Genomic DNA, 25974 nt, shown 5'->3' with positions numbered 1-25974 from the left:
GTTTGTTTTCCTCCCCCCCTTTCCTTTTTTTTTTTCCTTCCTCACGACCTCCTGTGCCCAAATTAACCCCCCGGGGCTCCTTCACACAGAAGTTTAACAGCCACACCTCACCTCTGCACTCGGCTGGTGCCCACCAGCCCCATCCCCACCACACCACGGGAGCCCCCGCCCAGGCGGTGGCTCCTACTCCAGGGCCACCCGCACGCCCCGCACTTCGGCGTGAAGCCCCCCAGGCCCATCGCGTGAACCAAGCCGAGAGGGGTGAGCGAGGCCGATGGAGCTGGTGGCGGAGGCCTCGGAGACGCCAACAAGCTCTTCCAGCTCGTGAGGTGAAAGAGGCCACGAGCGCAGGCGCCTCCTGCCAACCCACGTCTCCCTCCCCAGACTGGTTCCCCTCATCTGCCCCTGTGCCGTGGAGACACCAGCTTTGTCATCAGCGCAGGCTTGAGACCTGAATAGAAAAGGATAAAAATAGCGCTTGTGTCCAGATGATTAAACCAAAGCCCTTCAAACTGCTCGTTTTCCACCAGCGGCAGCGGCTCGTTTGTCGTCGCCGCAGTCAGCGGCTGTGTTATCATTTCTGCGCGGGGAACATGCCCCCCGGCATCGGCGGCCAACGCTGTGCAGCGGATACCATCTGCAGGAACGATAATGAGCCATAACGTGATCCTCTGCGTTTAAAAATAAATAGTTCTCGCCGCCTCAGAGCTTCTGAGCGAAGAAAACAGCACTAATAACAAAGACACGCAACGTGTGACCGCGATGTGTCACACCACGGTACGGCGCTGCTGGCAAAGACTCTCCGGGAGCCCACCAAGCATCGCACCCCCGGACACCATTCTGTATGTCCTCTGGGGATAATGTGACAGTTCCATAAGGACATTGTGAGGCCAGACCTTGCAGGAGCAAAAAGCACTCTGATAGCGTAGCAGCGAGGCCTGGAGGAGTCAGCGGCGTCTTTGGATTCATCCTTTTTATCTCCAGAGGAGCACAGAATGCCCAAAACCTTGAGGCTGAAAACGCTCATCCTGCTCCTGCCAGCCTTCTCAGAAGTTATCCTAAAATCAATAATGGATACTAGTGTGTGTGGAGGCTGGGGTATCTTTGTAACCCTGTAGTTCAGGTTTCCTTCTGACATCCTATTTGCAGTTCTCCATTGAACTCCGTTGTTAAAAAGCTCTTCATTTTCACCTGACGTTTCTCGGGCCTAGTTTCATCCTCCAGAAATGCTATTAGTTCTAAAAAAAAAAAAAAGATAATACAGATATAAGTATTTTTAGTTATCCTCCTGTAATAGCTGTTCTCCTTTTTCTGTTTTGGATTTTGTTTGTGAGCCTGGAAACACCCTTTATTTACATCTTTCCTATGCATAACTGTTACTTCCTCTTGCACCAAATGGTAGATGTTCCTCATCTGGAACTGGCTTATCCTACGCAAGACTTTAGGGCACAAAGCGAGGACAAGGCCTTTTCTGGCCGAGCTAAAAATCACAATCTCTACATTGCTGTGCCGCTATCACTTGTTGAACTTAAGACATTACGAAGCAGAGGCATTTTTACCAACCATGCATTGTAACGTGGAAGTTTGCAGATTGCCATGCATATGAGCAGCAGTGGAGGTTATTTCTAGCTAAGCCCATTTAAATGCATGTAATCATTTATAATTGGGTTCATCGTGGTGTAGAGAAATGGAACAGCAGAAAGGACTTTGCATCTAAACGTGAGTGAGCTGACAGCAGGGCATGGGGATAGCACTGGACTAGCAGGGAGCTCCAGAAATTAAAGTCCTCTGTTCAGTCCTGGGTTAATTTTGTTCCTGTTCAGGCAAACCCCAGATGAGAATATACAAACCCTCAGGAAATGTCGCTGTCAGCGCAGGCGGGTTTTGGCTGCTCTGCTCTTTGTGTCCCCTCCTGGCGTGTGCATCTGTGGTTATGGGATGGCTGGGGACACCTCCCGTGCGTATGAAACATGACCAAAAAAGCAGAGGCCAGGCCTGAAATAACAGAGGACTGCGTGCTCTGGAACTGACAGCTTTTAATGTGAGAATAGTCATTCAGCACTGGCATTTCCGCTGCATTAATTGCCATTAGTGTCATCCTTGCGGGAACACTAAATTCATTGCAAAGCTTGAATTAGCGCGCTCTCATAATTCTTCAGTTTGTACTTTGACACAGCCATTTGCGGAGGGAGCACGTTCCAAGCAACTGGAGCAGAGACAGGGAATGATACTCAGCTGGCCCTTGGATGTTCAATTTAGTGAAGAAAAGAAGCTGAGGTCACACTCATAACTGCATATTTATGATTCTGTTCTAGAAATTCATAGAGCAGCTGCCAAAAAAGCCCCAGCTTTTGCTTCGGCAGCACCATTAGTGTGCAGATGTGTGTCAGGGCTATTGGCTCTGAGCTGCTCAGCATCAAGCTCTCCCCACACCTGATTCTCACTTAATTCTTCTACTTCCCTCCTGCCACTGACTCCTGAGACCCCAAGAGAAATCCTGGCCTAATAAAAAGGAAAATTTGCCACCAAATTTGATGGTTGTAGCGTTCCCACAACAAGGTCTCTTTGCAGAATACACCAGTGGTATTTGACATGGAAACAGAATAATGTGAAACAGGGATGGTCAGTGTTTGCTGCAGGTCCCAGCTTTCCTGGCGCTGAATTCCCCGTTCACACTTTCCAAAGCCCATAACTTTGCAAAGCTCAGGGAAAGACTTGGAATTGGAAATTGCAATAATTCAGAATTGCCCTTGAATGGTTGTCGACCCAAATTCCTGTTTCCCAGATGAAAGGAGCCACTGGCTTCTCCAGGGCAGAAAGCAGGAAGGACAAAAGCGAAGCTCCAGAACATACTCTGGTTTATCAGGGGAGAAATATTTCCTGAGGGGGAAATCCAATCAATACTTTGCAATTTTCTAACAATCCATGAATCATTGCAGTTATGCAGAGGTAATTCAAGCTTTCCAATCCAGCTGCTAAATTAGAGAAAAGCTCACTCTTAGCATTCACTACCCCCAGCTTGACATGTCAATCAGAAAAAAACCCCCACAAACAAAAAAATGACTTCAAATGTAAAATCCATCCACTGAAATACAACAACCAAAAAATTCTCTTTTTAAAACTCTTGACCAAATTAAAGGGTCTACGATGTAGAACAAGTTTTATTTTTCAAGTAATCCCATGACAGAGGCAGGAGTAAAGAAAACGCATGGAGTCAATAGGAATTTTTCTGTTTATAACTCACTTGAATTCCAGCATCTACTATGTCCTTTATCTAGTTCTACAGCTCTAAGGAAAAAAAAATATACTTATATATATAAAAAAGAAGAAATTGACCAAATCAGAATTATTTTCTATAAATCAGCCTTTTCTTTGCTAACCCTGGAGCTGGAGTAAAAAAAGACCTGGATCTGAATGGGGACCTATCCAAAATCAAACCTCATCCTGGTTTTGCTGTTCTCTAGGGATCTCTGCAGCACTGAAGAAGGAGTGGGAAGGGACCAGCTCTAGAAAAATCAGCCATCTTCTGGATTCATTTTTTCACTAGTCCGATATTACGGTAAGCAGAAAGGAAGATTTTCAGCGCACTTCGGGAGCAGGAATCGAATGCAAGAGACCCGATGATTTGGTGTTTCTTGTGATGACTGTCAAAATGACGTCATCAGCTTCCTGCATCCATTTTGGACGCGACACAAGTCTCCTTGTCTGTGTCTGCTGCCTCCAGAGACATATTAGCAAGATAATACTGGCAGCTCCATGATAACTGCTGGCCAAGATATAATTTCTGAGGCACGGCTCAAAATCTTCCTCCTCCTACACCCTGCCACAGGGTTTTATTTCCTATCTAAGGCCAAAATCTGCCTGATGTTGGTGTATTTAACAGGGGTGTTGTTACCAAACAAAGACAATGTCAACAACAGCAGCGCAAGCATCGTAACACATCCTGTCACCTTCCAATTTGGATTCAGAAGATCAGCCCCGGGGAACGGACAAGGCAGTTTGATTTTGGTGGCCAATTCATTCACTGCTGAACCAACGAACGGAGCTGGCTGGCTGTGCTCAGCGTGGCGATGCTTGTCGTGAAGCTCCACAATTATCTGGGGAGCCAGGCTGAGACTATAAAACTTTGCTCATTAAGATCATTAGAGAACTGTCAGATGGAACAACTGGGATGGCTTTGATCAGGCAGAACACCCCTCCTCCTGTTCCCAGACTTTGGGAACCATCCAGTTCCCTGTAATTATTTTTTTTTCAAGTCATTCAAACAATATTCGTTGTTTTTTTATAGGGTGCAATAACTTCTTCAGGCAAACTGGAGGCTGTAGCAGCTATAACAAGATTAATTTATTAAACAGAAACCCTGATATTTCAATGATTCCACCATAAATATGTTCACAGTTGGTTTTGCCAGGAAAATGACAGAATGTTGCTCAGAATCCCAAAGATATTCCCTATAAATCCACTAGGTGTCCTACTGTTTTCAAGCAATTAGGCTGAAGGTTAGTTTGAGTGCTTTTCCCTGGTTTTGTCAGTGAAGAATTAGTTTTGAGTCCTTAGTGGAATTATGTCTGGGTCTGCGGTTGGAGAAACGTGTACGTACGGTTTGTGCGACACAGCAGGACATCTGGCTCACGGTGGCAGCTCTTGTGGCAAATGCCACTAATGTTCCCCACGGAGACACAGTCAAGGTTAGAGGCTGGAAAACAAAAAGAATCTGCTTTCCTCTCTCGGGAATGCTTAACAAGATCCATCAGAGTCAAATCCTCTTCTCAGTCAACCTGGGGCAGCTATTTATAGGATTGCTAAAGTGAGCCCAATGCTGACCTCAAAGGTGGTGGCAACACGCGTTAAACTTCATCAGGCTGCGATTTTGACATTCCTAGTCCCTGTTCCAGTTCCTGATGGGTGTCCCGCTGCTTGCCAGCACTTGCGCTTGTCTGCAAAGGCCAGGATGAGGTGTCCTGTCGCTCCGAACACAGAGAGCATGTCAAATACATACCAGGAAAAGCAGGCTGAAAAATAGCCAGAGGATAATTTTCTCATCTCAGAAAATACTTCAGGTGGAGCTTGGCCATGGGAAAGCGGCCAGCTGCCCGGGTGCTCCTTCCCTGCGCGACCCAGGGCACACACGCCGGGTCAGGTTGTGCTATTTGGGACATTCCTCATCCACCCTGGGATGTGCCACCTGCACCAAGTCCCAGCACAGCAATCTAGACTTCTCTGAAACAGCCGTCTCCCAGGTATCTCAACTCCATCGTTGATTATTTCAGTGTCTTTCAGCGCTCAGAAATGGGTATTTGCGGGATATACCAGTGAGGGACAACTACAGGGTGATTTTTATGGTCTTGTCACTGAAGCACAAACCACATTCTGTATAAACCGCGCAGCCTTACCCTCCGCTGAGCAGCGATTGTCGCGTTTGCAAACACCCCTCCTGTTGGCTCTACTTTCACAGGGGTACCACATCTTGACTTTACCCCAGACTCACGTGAGGCAAGTGAAGAGAAAATCAGCTTTATTTTCTATTTAAAAAACGCCAGAGGCAAAGACGCTCTCAAACAATGGGGTTATCGCCTTTTCACGAGGCGCTTCATGGCCAGAAGTACTGGCCACGGGTATTGGCCATGGCAATAGGCACTGGGCACCAGTTTAATCACAAGCTGCAAGGGGAAATCAGAGGGGGAACCAGAGCCTCCTGTCCTTGGCCCGTCAGGATTCCTCGCCATCAGGCATCGCACATCGCAGGAAGCGCCAAGCATCTGTCCTGTGCCATGTGCCGCTGCGCTGCCTCCGTTTCTTGCTATTAATATTTGTGTTGAAGGTATGACAGTCATTTTCCTGACAACCTGCAAGAAGAAAAGATACTCCAGTCTTCCGACTGCATGTATATATAGATACCTGCTGTAGTACCATCCATATGTAGCGTGCACCATATGCTGTGAGTGCAACGTGGTCCAGCGCGTTTGCTGTTATACATAACAAATACCTCAAGCCTTGCCATGATTCAGTGCATTATGCATGGGAGCCATCTGGTCCCGTAGCTTAAGTAGCAAACTGAAAATCTGATAAAAGCACAAACAGTCACAATGAGAGAGACTGAAAAGATGTGTTGGTATTCCAAGCAGGGATCTCCTTCCATGAGAGATAAACCCATCACTCATTGCCTCTTTTCTGCTCCTTCCTCTGGAAAGCTGCAGTCAGACAGGTTGCACTCTCAGCTCTGTGAGTACATGCACCTTTGGGATGCTAAAAATGCTTATTTGTGCTTGATCAAACTTTCCAGGACAAGATTTTTCTCAGTAGCCAGCTGTGCAGTGAGCAAGATGCGCAAGATGTTTGGAGCACGGCACATTTGATGGAGCTCGGTGGTTGAAAATGTGCTCTCAGTTATGATTAGTCATTAATACTGTCTCACCACTGTGCAGAATTACATCTTACGGCTCTGACAGACTGAAAGGAGGCCCATCTCAGCTTGCCTAGATGTTCTCAGCCCTAGAGATATATCTTGGAGAGACTGGAGCACCAGAAGGGCAACAAGGAACTCGGTGCAGGGATGGGGTAGAGTTTGGATTGGCTCGGATTTAGAGTTTGTGTATAACCTGGCCAGGATACTGGGTTACTAAAGCTGGCTTAATTAGATTTTGGAGCCAGACCAGCTTTCCACCATCCTGACCCTGGTTTCTGATGTTTGGAGGGCACAGGAAAGGAAGGCAGAGAGAAGATGCCTGTTTTAGTGTCTCTGCAGGGAACACACACGCTTCAGCCAGGTACACATTTGTTTCCTCTGACACCAAATTAATGGGAATTGATGTATTGATTCTGCAGTTCTCCTAAAAATTGCTTCAAGTTCTGGCCTGTTTCCAAGCTGGTTAGATGCAATGCGCACACAGTTCGAGACAGATATTTAATTATTCTAATATGAATATGGTTTAAAAAATTCAATTCCCTGTGAAATCCAGAAGATAATAGCATTATGATCCTGCAAATAATGCAGCCATTCCTGCTTTATATAGCCTATTTTCATGTCCAGCTCCTCTTTTTGGCTTAATACAATCCACCCCCTCCAAAATCACAGAATTATTAAGATATTTGCCACTAGTACAAATTCATACAGTATTTTTCTTTTTCTTACCTGTTTTAGAGTACACTTTTCAGAGCAAATGCAATATGCTTTGGATTAAGGTAGGGCTCTACCAAAACGAATATGCTATTGCCATCACTACTATTATTATTAACATTATCATTACATTATAATGATAATAACCCGAGACAGTAATTTTCCAGTCTCAAGGGTTAAAGTCCATTGTCTTTGTGGATATTCCCATATTTAACTAACTAAATACTGCCAAAGGATCCACCTCATACACTGTATTTGTGGACTATCAGAACATCTCTGTGCCAGGTGAGCTCCTGGCCCTAGATAGAGAAATCATCTTGTATGAGGGACAGAGTAAGAGTCTTGTATTTTCTTGCTTTGATCACTGTGTCTCTGCTTTTATGGTCTCACTAGGAAAGTTACCTGATGTTTATTTTGAGTGTCAGCACGGCTCCTGCAAATGTTTGAAGTCATCTTTGTATTTCATTTATTTTCTGGCAAAGCAGCATCCATCTGCAGTGCAAGAATAGAGCATATAAAAAACCTGCATATGACTCCAAAGCACAGAACGCAGAATTTCTGCACGAAATTCTCTTCTCGGTTACACTTACATAACCTTGGAGTAATGTCTTCATCTTTCTCGTTGTTACTCTGAAACCCATTTTCATTTCGTTGCATCAGGCCCAAAGGATCTACCATATACGGATAAATCTGATTTCATCACAACTATTGTAATTTCCTAGGCAAACTTACAATTTCAGAGGAAGTACCTAAAGAAGCATTTACAGTACATGGGCCTCAATACTCTAAGAAATGTGCTGCTGTCAGTTGTTCCGTGTTACTGGTTTTCCATGCAAATAAAAATACGATGTAGGTGCAGAACTGCTGAACTGGCTGGAGCAGCAGTTTCCTCTGTGTACACAAGCAGAGAATCTGCACTGTCATTTTTAAAACATGATGTTTGACAGCTCTTTCTTTAAACAAAGAAATAGTCGGCTCTAAATTGTTTGCTATTTATTTTGAATAACTCCGTTCCTCGGCTGTCCATGCTATAGAAATGCTGTTATGCTACAAGAAGACAGATTGCCCGGACTGGAAGCCCCAGCCCTGATTCAGGGAAGCACATGGTTTCCTTACAATGATGATGATGATTGTAATTGCTATTCAGTATACGGCGCAATTATTTCTGGTGTTTAAAACAGAACGAAACAAAGCAAAACAAAGCAGTTTTGGAAAGGAAAACAGAACGTTCGAAAAAAATAATTGTAAAATAGGAAGTGGTTGACCTCCAGGAGATAACTCCATCTGCAGCGTCTGCTACCCAGTGTTTCTAGAGAAAATGGAAAGAAAAAAAATTCCACTAAATATCCTAATACTCCTTTACAAAATAACGCACCTCCTTTTCTGTAGGTATAACATTTTACATGTCCTGTGCAGCAGCTGCTGGTGTCAAAGGCCAAACCAGGCGTACGTGGAATGCGGAGCCTGAAGTTTTTCAGCGGTCGCTGAAGGCAAAACCATCTAAAGCTGTAGCAGATGTGCGTTTGCTTCCTGTCTGCTTATCAGCCCTGCAAAGACACTTCGGTTTTGTACTTGTTATGCCAAGGGTAACTATGGAGATCCAATACAAGCTGCGCAATAGCGATACGGTGAGTCGTTCTTTACGTATTTGGTTATGAATGATCGAGCAAATATTATGGTTTCTAAGAACTCCCTCAAATTTTTCCATGTGTACATTAGTCATTCTCCTCGCATGACAGGAAAATGACAGTGTACAAAATAATTCAAGAAGTACTACATTACTGCAACTCTATAAAGGTTAATTTAAATATCATTAATGAATTGTCAGTCATTGGACTTTCCAGTTTGACCTGCCCTTTCGACTGGGATGGTTGTTCAGGAGGAGTCCATGCAACGCATTTATCTTACACCAATGGTGATGTCAGGTGCCAGCTTTAGGTTTCAGGAAAAAGAAAAAAAAAAAAAGGTGAATTAGCTTCTGCTGGTTTACATTTCTGTGGTGAAATTCTTCACCGGCCAGTTCACATCCCTTTGTATAACAGGCAGAGTGAAGATGTTAGTTTGGCCCCCGTGTGTTCAAATTTTGTATGTTTTTTCTAGTACACTATGAAATAAGAAGTGGTATATCCCAAACAACTCTACTCCTCCAAGGCCTTGAATACGCTACAGAAGAGAGTTCTTAACTGCCAATTTAAAAATCATTTACCCTAAACATTTTTTGTTGCACCTCAGCTATTTTAATTCCTATTTATATTCATTATGAGCTCCTGTAAATTATAACTTTAGTATGAATGACTATACGCAAGTATTAAAACATTATTGAATCTATTTCAGGGTTTTGAGCTGGTTTCATGAGACTGATTTTCACACTGATGCATTTAAATTTATATGCATTCCCAGTCCAGGTAGGACCCAAGGCAATTAACTTTATTGCTTAACAGACAGGAGTTCTTTTTCCTCTATGAAATAGAAGAAATAAAGACATTTATTTTACATAAATCCTAGTACTGATGTTTGTGCTTTAAGGTTTTAACAGCAACAGAAAAGGATGGTTTGGGAATGATTCCTGTTGAAACTGGAAGCCAAAAGTGGCAGCTTTGGCCCATCGCTGGTGAACACAGTTACAGATATTCCTGCGGGAAATAAAAGGTTTCAGGGCAATAACGGCTCTGTGGTGTTCGCCTCGTTTCATTTAATACTCTCAAGGAAAAAGAGCACTAAGTAACCATTATTGCCACTTTTAAGATGTTGATGGCATTGCAAATCTGCGTTGACCTGGAAAATGCAGATAGTGGGCACAGTGGTTCCTTGAGTCGTTGTTCTATGGGTAAAAATCTGGGGTATTATGACATTAAGGCCCATGTCTTTGAAGAAAATGAAGCACTTTGGGATAATTGGTTCCAGGGGAAGTAGGTTTTTTATATATATATATATATATATATATATATATTTTCTTCTGAGAAAATGAACTTCCATATGAAAGCTGTAGACCTAAAATTCAGTCACCTTTCTTTACCCAAAAGCAAGCGATGACACAGCAACATATGAAAAAAAAGAGAAAAGTAGTTGCAAATGAAGATCTGAGGGACTTTATGCCAAGGACAGATTTGCAGGCAAAAATGGAGTTGATGAACGCCTGAAGAACCTGGGAAAACACCACAAGAAGTACAAAGCTGGAAGAGGAAAAGGAGAAAAAAGGGAACCCAGGGATTAAATTTGTATGAGTTTGGATCTGAGGTTGGGAATGTGGAGGTGGTGAGCAAAATTCTTTGGGGAGGTTCCTGGAAAGGATGCAGTAAATATATTCAAAAAGCAACATATTGTTACTATGACTGGGGAAGGCCTTTTTTGAGTTGAAATATTTGAAAACAGAGCTCAGTATTTAGACTGTAAGAGGTAACGCAGGAGGAAGCAGGATGGATGAAATGGCTTTACAGGGCTTCATTTTAGTCAAATTAATTCAGTTTAAATAATTAATTCTCTTTTAAATTGACTCTACTCTGCACACTTGACATTTTGGAAAAGCTTCCATTCCCTGGCCTTCTGGTAAATGCTTTTGCATCTGTTTCCCATTGTTTCCTTCTTGAAAAAAAAAAAAAAAACCAACTTGTCACTAACAGGAACCATCAGCAGCATGGAACAAATTGACTTGCCAGAGACATTTCCTCCGATCTCATTATTTATACTGGAAGTATTATTTTTTGTGTTAAGAGTCAGACTGTAATTTTTTAAAATTGCCGTATATTAAGATAGTTTTGTGCTGTCATTTTGAGTCAAATTCAAACTTGGTTACATGAATTATAGAATAATTTGGGTGGCTTCCATTGCATCAGCATTTGGTCATGCTTTTTCAAGGAGGTGATCAAACAGTTTAATTAATCCACTGTTCTTCCCTCGTATAGGGCTCCCTACTGTTGCAGGGGAGGGTGTCCCCCAGATATGAATCAGATAATGTCGCTCTCCCTCTTTTGCTATTGGCACCTGGATTTTGAGACTTAAGTGGATGAGATTGACCGGATCCATAGTATGATTTGGGGCAGCTTGGGTTAAACAAATAGGTTTTGTATTTTACTCTCAAGGTGCTTTGCTTCGTGTCCGCTCTCATCTCCTCCATCGCCTCCCGGCTGTGGAGCAGTTGCTACGAAAGTGTTCATCTCTAAATGTTCAAGTTGAAGTGGCAGTGCCATTACAGCAAAAGAATAAAACATAATTTTGAGTTCTGACTGCACAAGGGGTGTGTTGAGGTTCGGGGTTCCCTGGACCAAACCCTCAGAGAGCTCAGAGAAAGGTAGAAGCTCGGTCTGACCTATATTCATGGTGACTCACCAGTGAGATTTCATGTCGTTTCTTTGTTTTGTCTCTGTTGCTCAGCAGTTGCTCGCATTTTAAACAAGTACACTCTTACCTAACCGAATCGATAGATGAGCATAATTAGGACCCAAAATAATAAGGCCAGGAGTTGTAATAATATGAGGGAACATTCCAAAGCAGTTATAGAAGAAAAGAATTTCAGATAATTAGGAGAGGAATTGGGCAGTGACATACATTTTAAAAGTACCCAAGATAAAATAACAGATACTAAAAATATCTACATTGAGATGAAATCCTCATGACTCAGTACTTGAGCCAGCCTCCATTCTCTAGGAATTAGCAAGAAAATCGTCCAAACAGGGTAGATGGTGGTGTATCGCCTTACTCCGGCAGGCTTACACTTACACCTCAAAGAAGTATCTTGTGCTGAAAAAGGGTAGACACAAGTCTGACTTAGAGCAACTGCAGTATTTTTCAAATATAGTCTGTAGCTGTAGCTTTTTTAAAATTGGTGCTTTTATGTCTACATAGAAAAAATTCTAATAATGAACACTCTGGATCTTGAGTGGCAAAAGCACTGACAGCAGGGCCTGAGATGCATTATTTTAGTCAACCAGGATGTATTTTTAAAGACCTGTGGCTCTCTAGCTAATAGTTGAGGAATGACAGGTCTAGCTTGCAAATAGAAACATAGAAGAGCCATGTTTTTCTTCTTTTTGTTTTCTGCATGTGTTTTCTGACTGGATGCAAAATTTTGAAAGCACTGTAAGTACTGGAAGTATTTTGGAAGAAAGAATTGTTTTGAAAAGTATTTTGAAATACTGTTGAGTTTCAGAAAAACTGTGTTATGAGAACACCAGCTATAATCTGGGTCAGATTTTCAGTGCAGACGTGTCAGATGCATTTTCTTGGAAACCCTCCCTGGCAGTTAGTGAGAGGAGTGACCCAACGTTTTCTCACCGTCCAAAATAACCGTTCTGTTTGGTGATGTCATGTGGATGAAGAGCTGCTTGTGTTTCCAAAGCGGTGTCCTGTTTAAGCTTGTTCGGGAGCAGAGATTTTTCTCTCAGAACAGTTTCAAACAGGGAGTCTCACAAATCTCTTTGGTACATCTTGACTAATCTCAGTCTGACTTGGCAGTTTTCTGAATTTTAATGACCTGGGTTTATTTCCAGATAATGACTATTTATGTAAATGAGATGTCTTATAAATAAGTACGGAAATTATCCCATAATTTTAATTACAAGCTTTATGGATCAAATACTTAGTATATTAAAGGCAAATGGTGATGTGGATTGTCTTTGAGTTTATTAATGTAGTTATTTTGGTGGTTTGTTTTATTTTAACCTGACTTACATATGTTGGACGGTGTTTCCTGAACTAAAGCAAGCTATGTACCTGGATGTATCAAAGGATATCAGAAAATAAAAATGAAATTTTATCATACAGTGGTAGCAGTAAATACAAATCCAGATTTCAGAATGTTCTTTGTCTAAGAATCAAATAAATTAGTTTTACTTGGAGAATCTCATCTTAAATGTTGTTAGCCATTTTCTCAAAAATGAGATAGTTTTGAAGTAATTATAATCCTTCACACTTCTATAGCTGCTTCTCTTGAGAATTTCAGTGGCGTTCTACAAACATTAATTAAGCCTAATCGTACTCCTGAGAAGCGGTTAACTGATAGATATACTTCACTTTAACCCATCATGATATAAATGATCTCTAGAACAAAATACAAAAACTTTAAACAGCAGGACTACACTAGAGTTTAGCGCCTGAAGTAAGTCTTAGTCAGATAAGACTGCGGGGAACATTTAGATGCATGGAATAGAATTACTTGGCTTAGGCATGATTTGAAGATAAATAAAAGTGCAAAAACTAAGGAACTGAGACCTTTAGTGAAGGAAAGCGGGTTTATATCTGATGTGAGAGAAGGCACATGCAGCACTGCAGGATCACCTCTGGATGATGAATGGGACGGATCCAGAGAAAAGCCTGCTGTTTGCAGAAATCACCTCCAGACAGGCCAAAGAGTGCGGGTCCAAATCCAACGGTTACAGCTGATGCATGAGCAGCAGCAATAGCAGTTCAGTCCTTACTCTCACCCCTGAGGGTACAGGGGCTGCTGAAATAGCAACGAAGCAGCAGTATCTGTACATTTACAGCCCGAGACTGGTATTTTTGCTGGCAAATCTGCATGCATAATTTCCTTCCTGATATTACTCCACAAAGAGAAGCTTTTGTTATTTTGCTTTACTGATGAGAGCAATACTTGAAACGGGTCAGTGCTGGAACAGACAAAAGGTTGGTTTTGGTACATGCATTAGGACTTGGGCCATCCTCAAGCAATCCTTTCCCAAAAAATCTGCTGCAAATATTTGTTTCGGAGCTTCCAGTGTCTACAGGAAGAGCTATTCCAGAAATATGCTGCAGCTGTACATATTTATTTGCCTACTGACGACAGAAGAGGAGGAATGGCATCACTTACTTGATACCCTTACATGCAGCAACACAGCAAAGCACAATGTTAACTGTTTTCTCACCAATTAATACCAACAGCCACCTCTTATCATTCGATATCTGATAGTTGCTGCAATGCCTTGTGAATAGTTTTAGCATTTGCTGAGGGGAACTTCAGGATGCACAGTCTAAATTCTCAGATGCACAGTCTGAAATCCTGAGGAAGCAAATCAACACTGGAAAGGGAAATAATTACAAGTTTGCATCAGATTTTTATTTATAGAAAAGACTTGGAGATGTTTGGGTCTTCTCTTTGGACACGTTGTATTTCCTTTTTGTTTCCCAGCATTTCTGTGCTTCTGGGACTACAAACTCTCACATAAATACTGGCAATAAATCCTTGCTGAGGAAATCTACCTGCTGGAGAAAAATCTGTTCATTTTATCCAAGTGGAATGCCTAGATACTGCAATTAGACTTTATCCTTACTCATATACAACGTTATTCTTTATTTGTATTTTGTGAATTGTAATTCATGACATACATGACTCTGATACCTCATGATCCCCCCCGCAGAGCTTCTGCTGAGTTCAGTGGCCTTTGGATCATGCCCTGTGTTCACTTCATTTCCCCATATTTTTAGCTGCTTCAGTAAGTTCTTTATCTGGAGAAGGGTCTGAAACCTTTTTTTTTTTTCCTGCATACATGCATGATATTCTATTACTTCTTTTATAATTTATAATCAGTAGTTTCCCTGAAGTACAAAAAGCTTTTCAGAAATACTATACTTGAAGCAGTAAAAGGAAGGGTAACTGCACTGTTGTACTGCTGCATCGTAATATTTAAGTACTTTATTATTTCATAATCTGTCCTAGAATTTAATCAATCCAAGCAGGGATGGTCTCTTTATGCCAAAAGGGATAAGTTCCAGATTTTCGAATATGCATATTTAAAAAACCCCACAAAGATGTTGCTTCGTTTCCAGTGTGATTCCAGCTTGCCAAAGGCTCCATTTCATTGTGTAACCCTCCGGATGTCGATCCATTACTGCACCGTAAAGTGGGTTACTGACAGGGTAAAGTAATTCATCCTCTGAAATGCAGTGTTGTTTTGCCAGTTACATGGTTTATAATTATCCATTATCATTACCTTTACAGTTATTTTTACCCGGGTTACAGATATGCCATACCTCTTTGAAAGATGTTCTGTTGGGTTCTTTTGGAGCCTCATTCTTCCCCCCATAGATGTAAAGGAACAGTGCACATAGCACAGCCAAGAGCGTTCGAAAGGAATAAAACTGGTAAGAAAGTGAACAGATAAGCCTCAAATTGCATACTTCAGATAGAGAAGTGGTTTTGCCTATGGAAGCCAGTCTCTGCCAGGAAATACTGTGAATAGTAATATCTGCTTTTTTGGGGTTTTGAGCAATGCTGAAGCCTTATGAATGATAAATAGTCAAAACACAATAGTCCCACAATCCTGGGACAAAGTCTGCTAAAACCATGTCCTGGGACAGGGAAGTTCTCTGTTCCATTCCTGGCTTAGTCACTGACCATCTGCCACTTGTCCTCTGCCTTGCTTGAGTTTACCCATATGTAAAATGCACTTAAAATAAGCTAAACCAATACTTCGAAAATGGCTTTAGTGCCACAAGCTGGAAATGTAGGGTTGCAACATGGAACAAAAAAAAGGTTCTGTGGTTGCCAGGCCATAGAAACCCTGTGCATCTCCCCGGCCGCGCTCCTGGGCAGGCTAAATCTGGCTGAGGGTGCTCCACCCTGCACTCGTCAGGCAGCAGAATACCACATTTAGCATGCTTGATGCAGCTGTTAACTTGTTTAATTAACTTACTGTGCACAAGAAGAATCTGATCCAACACTACCTGGAATTAAGAGGAAGACTTCTGTTGATTTAATGATCTTGGGGTTGGTATTTGTATACATGTAGGGACCAGGGCTTAGAGATCCCTGAAGTCCCCACGAAGGGAAAGGCTTTGACTGACACACGGCCACATTTCTGTGCAATGAGCCTGCGGGAGCTCGGCACACAGTAAATCTGCACAGTAACACTATTCACTGGCGCTGCCCCTTATTGAGGAATAAATACAGCACTATACTTATTATTTTTTGTAGACTCTTCCGCACACGGCTTCAGACATGGAAAATTGATCATAGAATCATAGAATCATTTTGGTTGGAAAAGACCTTTAAGATCATTGAGTCCAACCATTAACCCACCCCTGGCACTGCCCCATGTCCCTGAGAACCTCATCTTCATCTGTCCAACCCCTCCAGGGATGGTGACTCCACTACTGCCCTGGGCAGCCTGTTCCAATGCCCCACAGCCCTTTGGGGAAGAAATTGTTCCCCAGATCCAACCTCAACCTCCCCTGGCGCAACTTGAGGCCGTTTCCTCTGGTCCTGGCACTTGTTCCTGGGGAGCAGAGCCCGACCCCCCCTGGCTCCAAGCTCCTTTCAGGCAGGTCAGAGATCAGAAGGTCTCCCCTCAGCTCCTGTTCTCCAGGCTGAACCCCTAGGTCCCTCAGCCGTTCCTCACAGGACTTGTTCTCTAGACCCTACACAGGAAAGCTTTGTGGCTCGATCTAAGTCAGGAAAGGTGACTTGAGAAAGGTGATGACAAGCTAATAATGAAATTTAATATTGCAATTAAAGGTGTTGCACAGCCAAGAGAGAGTGAGCAGCAGCAGGTAGGTCAGGGAGAGAAAGCAGAGGAGGTTTGTTGGGACAGGGTGGGAAGGAGGGGGAGATGTAAGAACAAGAAAGACAGGACAGAGATAAGCGCTGCGTTAGTTGTGAGGGCAGGATTGGGCTGAAACTATTTTGTTTGGCGTTTGTATCAGGCCTTGCAGGGTGAGATCTGCATTCCCAACTGCTATTTGTTGACATTGACACAATAAGTAATTAAATGCAGATAAGTCCTAGAAGGACAGAAATGGTGGAGGGAAATAAACAGGTCGGGCTATAAACGAACAGCAAATCAAAGACGTCTACACCAAGTTTTGCCTATGACATGATCTGAAAAGTATTAAAACCGCCACAGAATGTTTAAGAATTATGTTTCTGTAAAACCAAAGTTTCCATCACAAATAGTCAAGAATATTTTAATGGTTATGAACCTAAACTCTGCGAGGTGAACTATTTGTACATCAGTGTGGAGATTTTACAGGCAGCTGAAAAAATACTCTCAGAAGTAGGAACAGACCCATTAATCTTGGATGTTAACACTGAAACCTAAAAATTATGCCTACATGAAAAACTAGCAAGGGCAGAAAGCAGAGAATAGCTCGAATATCAAAATTTCTAACACAAGCCAGAAGATGGACTTCATTATTGTTATTTATTTTAAAAAAAACATTTCCAGGGTTAAAACATACCAGAAACTACCAAAGAATTTAGAAGAATTTCTAGCAGTATATGATATAATTTAAGGGCTCACTACAGAATGCAGACCAGCTTGCTGCAAAAAAAATACTGAGGTTCTGGATCTCTCACTTACTGTACATTGAGAGAGAAAACGTCGTTATGGGTGTGGCTAGAAACACTTTTTACTTAGAAATACAAGGAATGGGAAATGTTGTTCCTGTAGCCCCTGCCTGGGATGGCGCTTTGACACATTCCTTAGTCAGTGTGCTGTCTGTTGAGAAAAAAAGAGACAGACTCATCTCACGAATATCAAACCTGGCAGCACGAAGCTGTGCCTGCATGTGCAGGCTTGCACATGGGTGCTCCTGCCTGGGTAGACACTGGCTTGTGTCCGTTTGCTACATGGGGGGCAGGATTTCTGCTATAAACAGTCATGTTAATAAGAGCCTGTGAGGGAAAAAAAAAATAGGTAATATTTTATACTTTTTGCTTTTATATTGGGTCAGATTTTTCAGAAGAATGAGGTAAACCAATACAGGAGGTTTTAACATACTTAAGCATTTACAGTCCAAAGTCAGAACTGGATATGATTCCTGTCTCTTCGTAACGAGCCGCATCTAAACCCTCGAGCCAAACATCCAGAACCGAGGGAAGCTTGAATTCAAAGCCAAAATTGTACGGTCAGAGCCTGTCCCTAAACATCACTTCAAAAATAGCACATGGGTATGAAACTTTGAAAGCGAGGGTTTCACACAAAGTGCCAGAAAAGTAGTATTTGTGTGTCGGTACAAGCAGGAGGGCTCATTTTGTTGTCCTCAGCAACATCTTGACACGCTGCACTAATCTTAGCCCCACGCTCTTAAAAGATTATTTTTGTCTCAGGTTCTCTCCTAGTCTTTGATGCAACAACCCGGTGCGGGTTACATCAAGCCTGCAGAAAATCCCTCCTTTTCTCTCTTCCCTTGTTTTCCAGACAGCCGGCACCTCCTCCGGATCCTGCCGACGGGCGCCGCAGGTGAGCGAAAAAACTGGCATATTTGGGCCGGAGATTAAATTCGTGTTTAAATTAAAGGTGGTGATGACGGGCGGGAGACGCTGTAGGGCGGAGTGAGGGGGTAGAGCCGAGCCCGCGGTCTGTGCTGAGGGGGTTTCAGTGAGGGGGTCCCGCTGCCCCCTCACGGTTCGGAGCCGCCGGCGCCTCGCCGCTCCCTGAGGGGGGAAGGCGGGAGGTGTCGGCCTCCGGACCGAGGCCCCTGGCCGCCGGGCCCGCCCTGTCAGACGGAGCCCCCAGAGGCGAGCGGGGCGGCCGCACACGGCCGTTAGCAGCGCGGGGGCGGCGGGGCTGAGGTTTCAGCGCCTCCCGCCGCGGAGCAGCAGGACCCGGCGGCCGCGTTCCCGCGATCACGAGTCGGCGCCCGCCCCGCTCCGCTCCGCTCCCCAACCACCCCCCGTGACAGCCAAGATGGCGGCGGGAGGAGGCGGCGCGGAGGGGAGGGGGGATCCCGCTTGAGACGCCCACACGGCGGGGAGGCGGCGGAGGCGAGTCGGGCTCCGCTAGGATGAGATAAGGGCCCGGGGAGCGAACGCGCTTACCTTCCTTACCCCCTTCACTCTCCCGCTCCTCGGCCCCAGGGGCAGGAGGCGCCGGCGGCCGTTCCCCCTGGCCCGGGGAGCGCGGCCCCCGCCTGAGGTGAGAGCTGCGGGCGACGAGGGAGCGCGCCGGGCTGTCAGCGCGGTGGGGCGCCGGGGAGGGGGTGGAGGACTCTGTGTGTGTGTGTCCGCGTTTCTCCGAGGAGATATCGCGGGGCAGGCGCTACCGCGAGCCCGGGCCGGCGGCGAAGGGGCGTCCGCCTGCCCGCCGCTGTCAGTGCCGGGCGGGGGCCCCGCGGGCGACGCGCTGAGGGGAGCGCAGGAGCGGCGGGAACTTTCCGCTGGGCCGCGGTGGGAGAAGCGGGGGGAAAACTTTCTCCGTTTCCACGTCGGCCCCGCCGCGGCGATGGCCGGGCCGGAGGAGCTCAGCCCCTGCCCGGCGTGTGCAGGCGGGCGGCCCTGGGGGCGGTGGAGCGCTGCGGGCTGACCTGCCATGTTACAGAGGCACGGCGGGAGCTGCTGGGGGAAAACCCGGCCGAGGTGTGTGTGTGTGTGTGTTCCACAAATAAATGTGTCATTTTAACATGCAGCGTGCGCTGCGTCAGCTGGCATTGCACAGGTGGGGTTCAACCTTGTGCCCTTTTGGCTCCCGCAAGCCCGAGTTCTGCGCACCTGGGTTAATGCGGCGCGCTGGACGCGATGGTAAAAGCTTCGTTTTTATCTTAGTTTTGTCACAATGTCTGCACGTAGCATGAGTTGCTGGCCGGGGGATGATAACGTTTAATAACTTCCTAGCAATGGTGGCCATTCTGGAGTAATTTCAACCAGGCTGCATTTAAAAATGTACTGCCTCTGAGAATGTTGATTTGCTAAAAATGAGGTCTTGACTTGGCACTTAGTTCTGAAGTTTAATATTTTTTTGAATTAACTGAGTAGAAGTGTGGTGTTCCGGAGAGCTTTTTACTTCATTTCACAATTTTTTCTGGAACTGTTGCTCAACTAGAGGTTTCCGTAAAGAGTGTTACATTACAGTACATAATCTTTCACTTTCTGAATGATTAAATGCAAATATTTAATCTTGGCAAGTATCTGTGGTGGTTTAGGAAAACTAATTGAGTTAGTCTAGCCAAGGAAGGCCGAGAGGGAGTAAATGGATTATTTCTGGTTTGTGTGTCTAGCATACAAGTCTTACTTTGTAAGAGTTTCCCCTTTTATTTTTTTTTTTTAAATCATATATCTAGAGTATTAGTGAAACTCAGTCTTGCTTTTAGAGTATTGAGGAGTCTGTAAGCTCATTTAAAATGAATGCTGAAGTGGAACTGCATCTCTGGTAAATGAAGCTAAGTTTTTTAGGCGTAATCATGACTTGGCATTGGAATTGTTTAATTATCAAAAATAGAGCATTAGGATTTTTGTGGTTAGCTTTTGGGGAAGGGGAAAATTGCATGGAGCCTTAGAGACAGAACAAAAAAGATTTAGCTTTTCTACAGCTTTAAGAGCTTATGTGATGTATGTGTTTTATTTATTCTGGGAGCATTAGGGTCCAAGTGGATGAGGTACTTGCCTCAAGTTTATGACCAGCTTCTGCTCCTTTGGAACAGAACAGGCTTTACCCAATGGCCTCTTCTAAATAGTGGATTTACTAGAAACTAGCACAAAAGTCTGGTTCTGCAACCAGTAAGCCAAAAGGCACTATGACTGGTTTTTTTTAAAATACAGGCTTGCTTAGAAATGTTTTTCTAGTATTGAGGATGTTCATACGCTTGAGTTTTCATACTTTTTTGTAGCCGTGTGGTTGCAGGTCCACGTTTCTGGTGAGTGACTGGTTCTGTGTGTTTTACTTGGATACAACACCAATATGGAGCTTAATGGAATTTCTATATGTGTTAATGGCAATATTAGCAATATTGTAGTTACATTGCCAGAGTTAATGATTAGTTAGTAAAAGCATAAATATTGACATAGTCTGGCACATACTATAGGGCTCAGGTGAGCGTAGCTGATTCAGGTCAAACGTTAGGAACAATGTAAATAACCTGGTCCTATTTAAGCTATCAGCTTGAAAGGGCAAGTAGGAAGGTAGAGAGCAGAGCCCAGCTGGTGCTCTGAAGAGAATCAGGTTGTCTCAGGAAGGTGTCCAACTAATACTGCTGTTTTATGTCACTCTTGCAAAGGAATTGTCTGCACCACTGTTCAGAAGTCAGTCTGGTAATTTTAAATCTTCATTGAAGGGTTTATTGATTTCTAGGTAAATTCCTGCTGTAGGGTATGATAGCTAGAGGAAAGTGTCTTGTGACTCTTCACTAAAGATGATATATAGACCAAGCTGAAATAATAATAATGGGATGTGATAATCCTGAGGTTTTAAAAGTGGAAAAAGAAATTTGCAGTGTCACTTAAATATTTAACATCCCTTTTCAATTTCCATCATACTTCTGAGCAACTGGAGTTAGTTTTGCAAGTCATAGTAGGTTGAAACGCTTTTTATAATTGGCTGTAGAAAGAGTTGTGCTCATGGTGGAATGCCAGCAGGTTGTGGAAGGGGAATAGTACTCTAATGACTTAGTCAAAACCTTTCTCAGTCTTAAATATCTCCCAAAACAAAGACTTGTAGGAAGTCTGCTTTCTATTCATTGTCCTTTACTCAACTTTGACCTTGTTGTTTAAATATGGTGTCGGCGTGACTAAAAAGTTGGAGGCTAAAAGGTTGCACAATTTATATTGAATTTTTTTTAAAAAAAGAAAAGAAACCAATGTAACCTTGTAACCTTACTTAAATATAATGTTTGAGGTATTGGTGGTTTCCAAGTATCCTTCTGTCTGACAGACAGTTCCAGTAGCTCAGGTGTTGATACTACTGTAGGTGTGAATTTAAGGGATTTGTTCTGAAGTTTCCTGGAAAGAACTGTAAATTTCTTAAAAAGAGGGAGAAAGGACAAAAAAGACATCAAAATTATTTCTTTTTAAGTGCCTTAACAAAATATGATGCAATTTATGTGGATTGGTGTATTTCCGGTATGATTCTCTTGTTTGTTAGAGAAAATATTTAAATCAGGTTTCTCTGTGATGTATTGAAATCCACAATCCCCCTCCAGGATCAAACCTTGTTAAGATGTAGCACATTTGAAGAAAGTTTATGTTGAGCTTGCACAAAAAGCAAGAGTAGAGATGTGGTTTGGAGGGCTGACTTGTTCTTGTCCATCATCCTTCTGCTGTAGTCTTGCTGGGTGGTCTTAGGCAAGAGCACAGAAAAGGCATCTATTCCCTTGTGTAGCAATTCTGTATATAAATAGTAAATGCTATTGCAAGCACAAATCATGATAGAAATGTTATGCCATACTAAAAGCAGCAAATCCTCAGCTAAACAAGCTACAGCCAGTTATGTCTTGCTTAATTCAGGATAGCTAACAGGTAGGAGATGAATATGTATAAACAGTGAATGCATCACCATTGTTCAACTACTTAAACTCAGGTGATTTCTAACAGTGGTACTGACCAAGTAATTACTTAAAGTGAATGAAATTCTTTGCTGTATTGCATAGTAAGCCTTAGATATTTTCTGCTGTCCTTCAGTCCAGTCTCAGTCTATGCCTGGTCTGGAATCGTGGTCTATGACTGATCTGGAGATACTCTGCTGATGTATATATGCTTATAAAGTGCCTCCACAGAGCACAGAGTCAAAATTAAAATGTACAGTGAAGGCTGTGTGAAGCAGTGATGCTGAGAGGTTTGATCTATAGCAGTCATTTTAGTAGCAGTCCGTGATGCAGAAATAATAATTTGTAGTTCCCTAAAGAGCTCAGAAACAGTACCACGAGGAAATTGTGGAGGAGAAGTGGAAACAGAGGACTTCAGAAAGTGTGGGCCCTACTTTTTAAAATGGTATTTTTTTTACCTTTTCATAGTGTACTTTCATGTATTAGATACAGTTACTGTAGAGGTAGAAAGAGAGTGAAATTGCAGTAAACAGTAATGGGGCAGGCAGAGTGAAAGAAGAAGGAACTATGGTATAAAAATAGGATGCAAAGAATAAGGAGGACTGTTAGAAGTTAGCCAATTATATCCTCACTATTTGGTTTTTACTTTAAAATTTGGCTTTTTAAAAATTTGGGTAAAAAAAATCGTTAATCCTAATTAATAAAATTATTTCAGTTTAGCCATCTGAAATAAAACTTGACAAGCCATGTGTTGTAGAAGTTGTACGTACATATAGACAAATGAAGAAGTCCCAAGAGGAAACCCCCACTTTTTTTGTGTGCAAGCATTATACAAACAAAGATAAGGGGATTGTGAGCTGCACTCCTGAGTTTTGGTGTTGTCTTGAGCTTCAGAAGAAACTTGTGGGCCTAAGGAGTGATTCTCAGTTGTACAAGTAAGACCAGGACCTGGCCCAGCTCCTGTAGTTTCTATATGTCAGCAAGTTTGTCTGCATGATATTTTAACTGTAAAATTAGAGCAAAAGAGGCAGTGCTGGTCAGATCCTTCAAGTGCAGAAGTAATCAGGCTCAGCACAGCGCTGCCAGTTAAATAATAATACATAATAATACATAATAAATAAATAATACAGGAGCAGCGTTCTAACAAATTGTACAGTTACCTTGTATGCTGAACTCCTATTCAGGACAGCGAAGACTTCATTATATAGAGTGCCAGGAGCAAACCTTTCTGTGAGTACTTTTCTCCTAATATTTAGCACATAAAGCGACTGTCCTCAACTCACTATGATCCAGCCTTTCTTTTAAGGCTGTGGTTATTTAATGATTTTGGTCCAGAAGATGGGGAAGAGGGTTTAAGATATGTCTGGTTTATGTTACAAAGAGGTATTTTGAGCTGGCTCTGGAATCCTGAAGCAGTAAGTTCTATTAGCATGTCATTACACTAATTTACTGTGATTATCAGGTGAGAACACTACCTTAATGTTGCTTTATATTGCTCCGCTAGCTAACCTAGCTAGGAAACTTTCACAGCAATGTGTGTTAGTCGATAGATCTGTTTGTAGCTCAACTGGTAGCAGTACATCTACCCTTGTTTTTCTGTAGAAGATGAGCATTTTGCTAACTGGATGTAGAGATTTCCTAGATGCAGGAGGTCTTAAGTGTTATCTCACCATTAAACCTTTCCAGTATGGTGTAGATCATCTGCAAATGGCAGTTGCAGTCTCTACATGTCATCTGCTCAGTTTTCTTATGTTACAGGACATTTTTACTGGGCAGAGAAAGAAAAAAATGTTGAATGTTCCAAGTTGCAGTTAAAGTGTATTTTAAAATGTAACAAAAATGTTAGAAACAATTCCCATGTGTCTTTCCTACCACCACACCATGAATTCAAAACTTTTATTTGGGTAGAGAATGGCTTCAAAACTATACTGAGGTTGGCATTTGTGTCCAGATGTGGCTGGGTGAAAGAAGTCCTCTCACTCTTGGTTGATGCACTTTGACATTTCTGGTGACAGATTTTGCTTTGAAGCTCAATATTGGAAGATTCACTGCTTTCATTTGCTTTTATCTGCTGTGCCAAGGAAAACAGAACATTCTGTTTGGGGCACTTCTCTGTTTAAAAAGTTGTTGTACAATAAATGGTTGTACAAAAAACATAGCCTAGCTGCCCTCCTGAACTGTGTTTTGGGTGAAGTAATATTTACATTTTATAGTGCTTACCTTGGCTTCACTCCCCCTCATTTGCTACAAATTGTTTTCTGTATCCCTCCCTACAAATACAGTTGTACTTCAGAAATTGTTTCCATTGTTCAGTTGGGCTTTTTGGCCATAAATACTGTAATTTAGAAAGGAAACTGGAAGTTTTGAAACTGGCCTTCTTAAGATTTGTCTCTGCCATGAATCTTATGGGATACTTGAACATCACTTTCTTGATTTCCTGCCCCCCCCCCCCCGTTAGGGTTGAATATCATGGGATTGTGCTGTGGCACAACTGTAACAATCACCTAAGCGGCCTGTGCCTTGTTAGACCCTTCTTAGTAAATGCTTTGATTTTATTGAGGCTAAAACCACCAACGAAGAGCGAACAAATGGAAGATTTGGTGGAGGGTACAGAGGACGTAGAAGATGCCAGATCTCTCCCTCAGGGTGAATTCCGCGCCATCCTGCCCTCTCTGCCAGTTATTCTGCTGCCTCCTCTAAGCTCCAACACTCTAGATGGCCAGTTCTCGCTCACTGACTGCAGCCATCGCACTGAATCTAGATTAGCCTCTGAATTTAGGCCTAATTTTTCTTCTTAGGTATTGCAGTTCTTGGCCTGCATTCCTGTTTTCTGCTCCCAAACTCATGGTTTTGTGTTCTGTCCCTGCGTTCTTATCCAGCACTTTTCTGTTTCCTGGGCACCTCTTAGAGATCCTTTGTTGCCCCATTTTCTGAGCTCCCTTGATTATCTCCTCAGTTGTTTGGATCTCACGTTAACCATGAGTCAGTACAGATGATTGTGAATGGGCCTGCAAAAAACTTGATAACAATTCTGGTCTAGTGATGCAGGGGCAGAATAATGTTGGGGCTTTTCTTTTTTTTGTTGTCGTTTTTGTATGCCACTATGTTTCTTAGCACTACTACTACTATTGATGCAACACCGAAGGGAGCTTAGTGGAGGCAAGTGACTTCTTGTTAATTACTGTGTTGTTTAACATTGAGTGCAGATACATGCAACAGAGTCTAAAAAGTAATGCAATCGATCACTTTAAACTTACTTGTTAGCGACTTTCTCTGTTACTGCCATTTGTTTAACTGTAGTGGTAGGAAATGTGAAGTATAGGCAATGTCCTACTGAAAAATAAAAATGCTGTCAGAAGTCCTAGTTGTATTTGGGTTATAATGTGGGTCCTTTGTACCTTGTTTCTTGAGCAAGTAGATCTTTTACTTGATAGATGGAGGACAACAAACTAGTTGTAAATATGTTGTACAAGCTGCAGGTACACTGGCAGTGGTTCTTGCTGTGTTCTCTGTGATGTGTAAATGTATATTTTTCTTTCCTTTAACTCTCCTCATTGTCTTTCCAGGTAGTTGACTAGGAAAGATGGTTTTTGAAGTGTCCATGGGGAAAATATTAATGTGTTAGTGCTGCTTATTTCTTAGACTTATTGCAGTTGTGCTTGAGTTCTGCAGGT

At 42.9% G+C, this 25974-nt stretch overlaps 1 protein-coding gene and 1 long non-coding RNA gene across 8 annotated transcripts in view; one reads left to right on the top strand and one right to left on the bottom strand.

Moving 5' to 3' along the window:
* Positions 1-5525: 5525 nt before the first annotated feature.
* LOC135992281 (uncharacterized) lies at positions 5526-18952 on the bottom strand. The gene is made up of 3 exons (XR_010606714.1): positions 18867-18952; positions 7520-7609; positions 5526-5846 (listed from the first exon to the last, which is right to left on the bottom strand). It is a non-coding gene; the product is annotated as an uncharacterized LOC135992281 (long non-coding RNA).
* The window catches only part of DENND4A (DENN domain containing 4A), a 49521-nt gene continuing 42418 nt past the window's right edge, over positions 18872-25974 (top strand). For 5 of the 7 annotated variants that reach the window (XM_065641308.1, XM_065641312.1, XM_065641311.1 and 2 more), the window contains exon 1: positions 18878-18963. The gene's annotated coding sequence lies outside the window, so the exon portion shown is untranslated. Of the gene's footprint in view, positions 18964-25974 lie in introns of all 7 variants that reach the window. The other 2 variants (XM_065641309.1, XM_065641310.1) reach the window with 2 other exon arrangements.

The sequence above is a fragment of the Caloenas nicobarica genome, chromosome 10 (assembly GCF_036013445.1).
Source record: "Caloenas nicobarica isolate bCalNic1 chromosome 10, bCalNic1.hap1, whole genome shotgun sequence".
Lineage (NCBI taxonomy): Eukaryota > Metazoa > Chordata > Aves > Columbiformes > Columbidae > Caloenas > Caloenas nicobarica.
The sequence above is the reverse complement of the archived record's forward strand: the minus strand, read 5'-3'. Positions and strand labels throughout refer to the sequence as shown.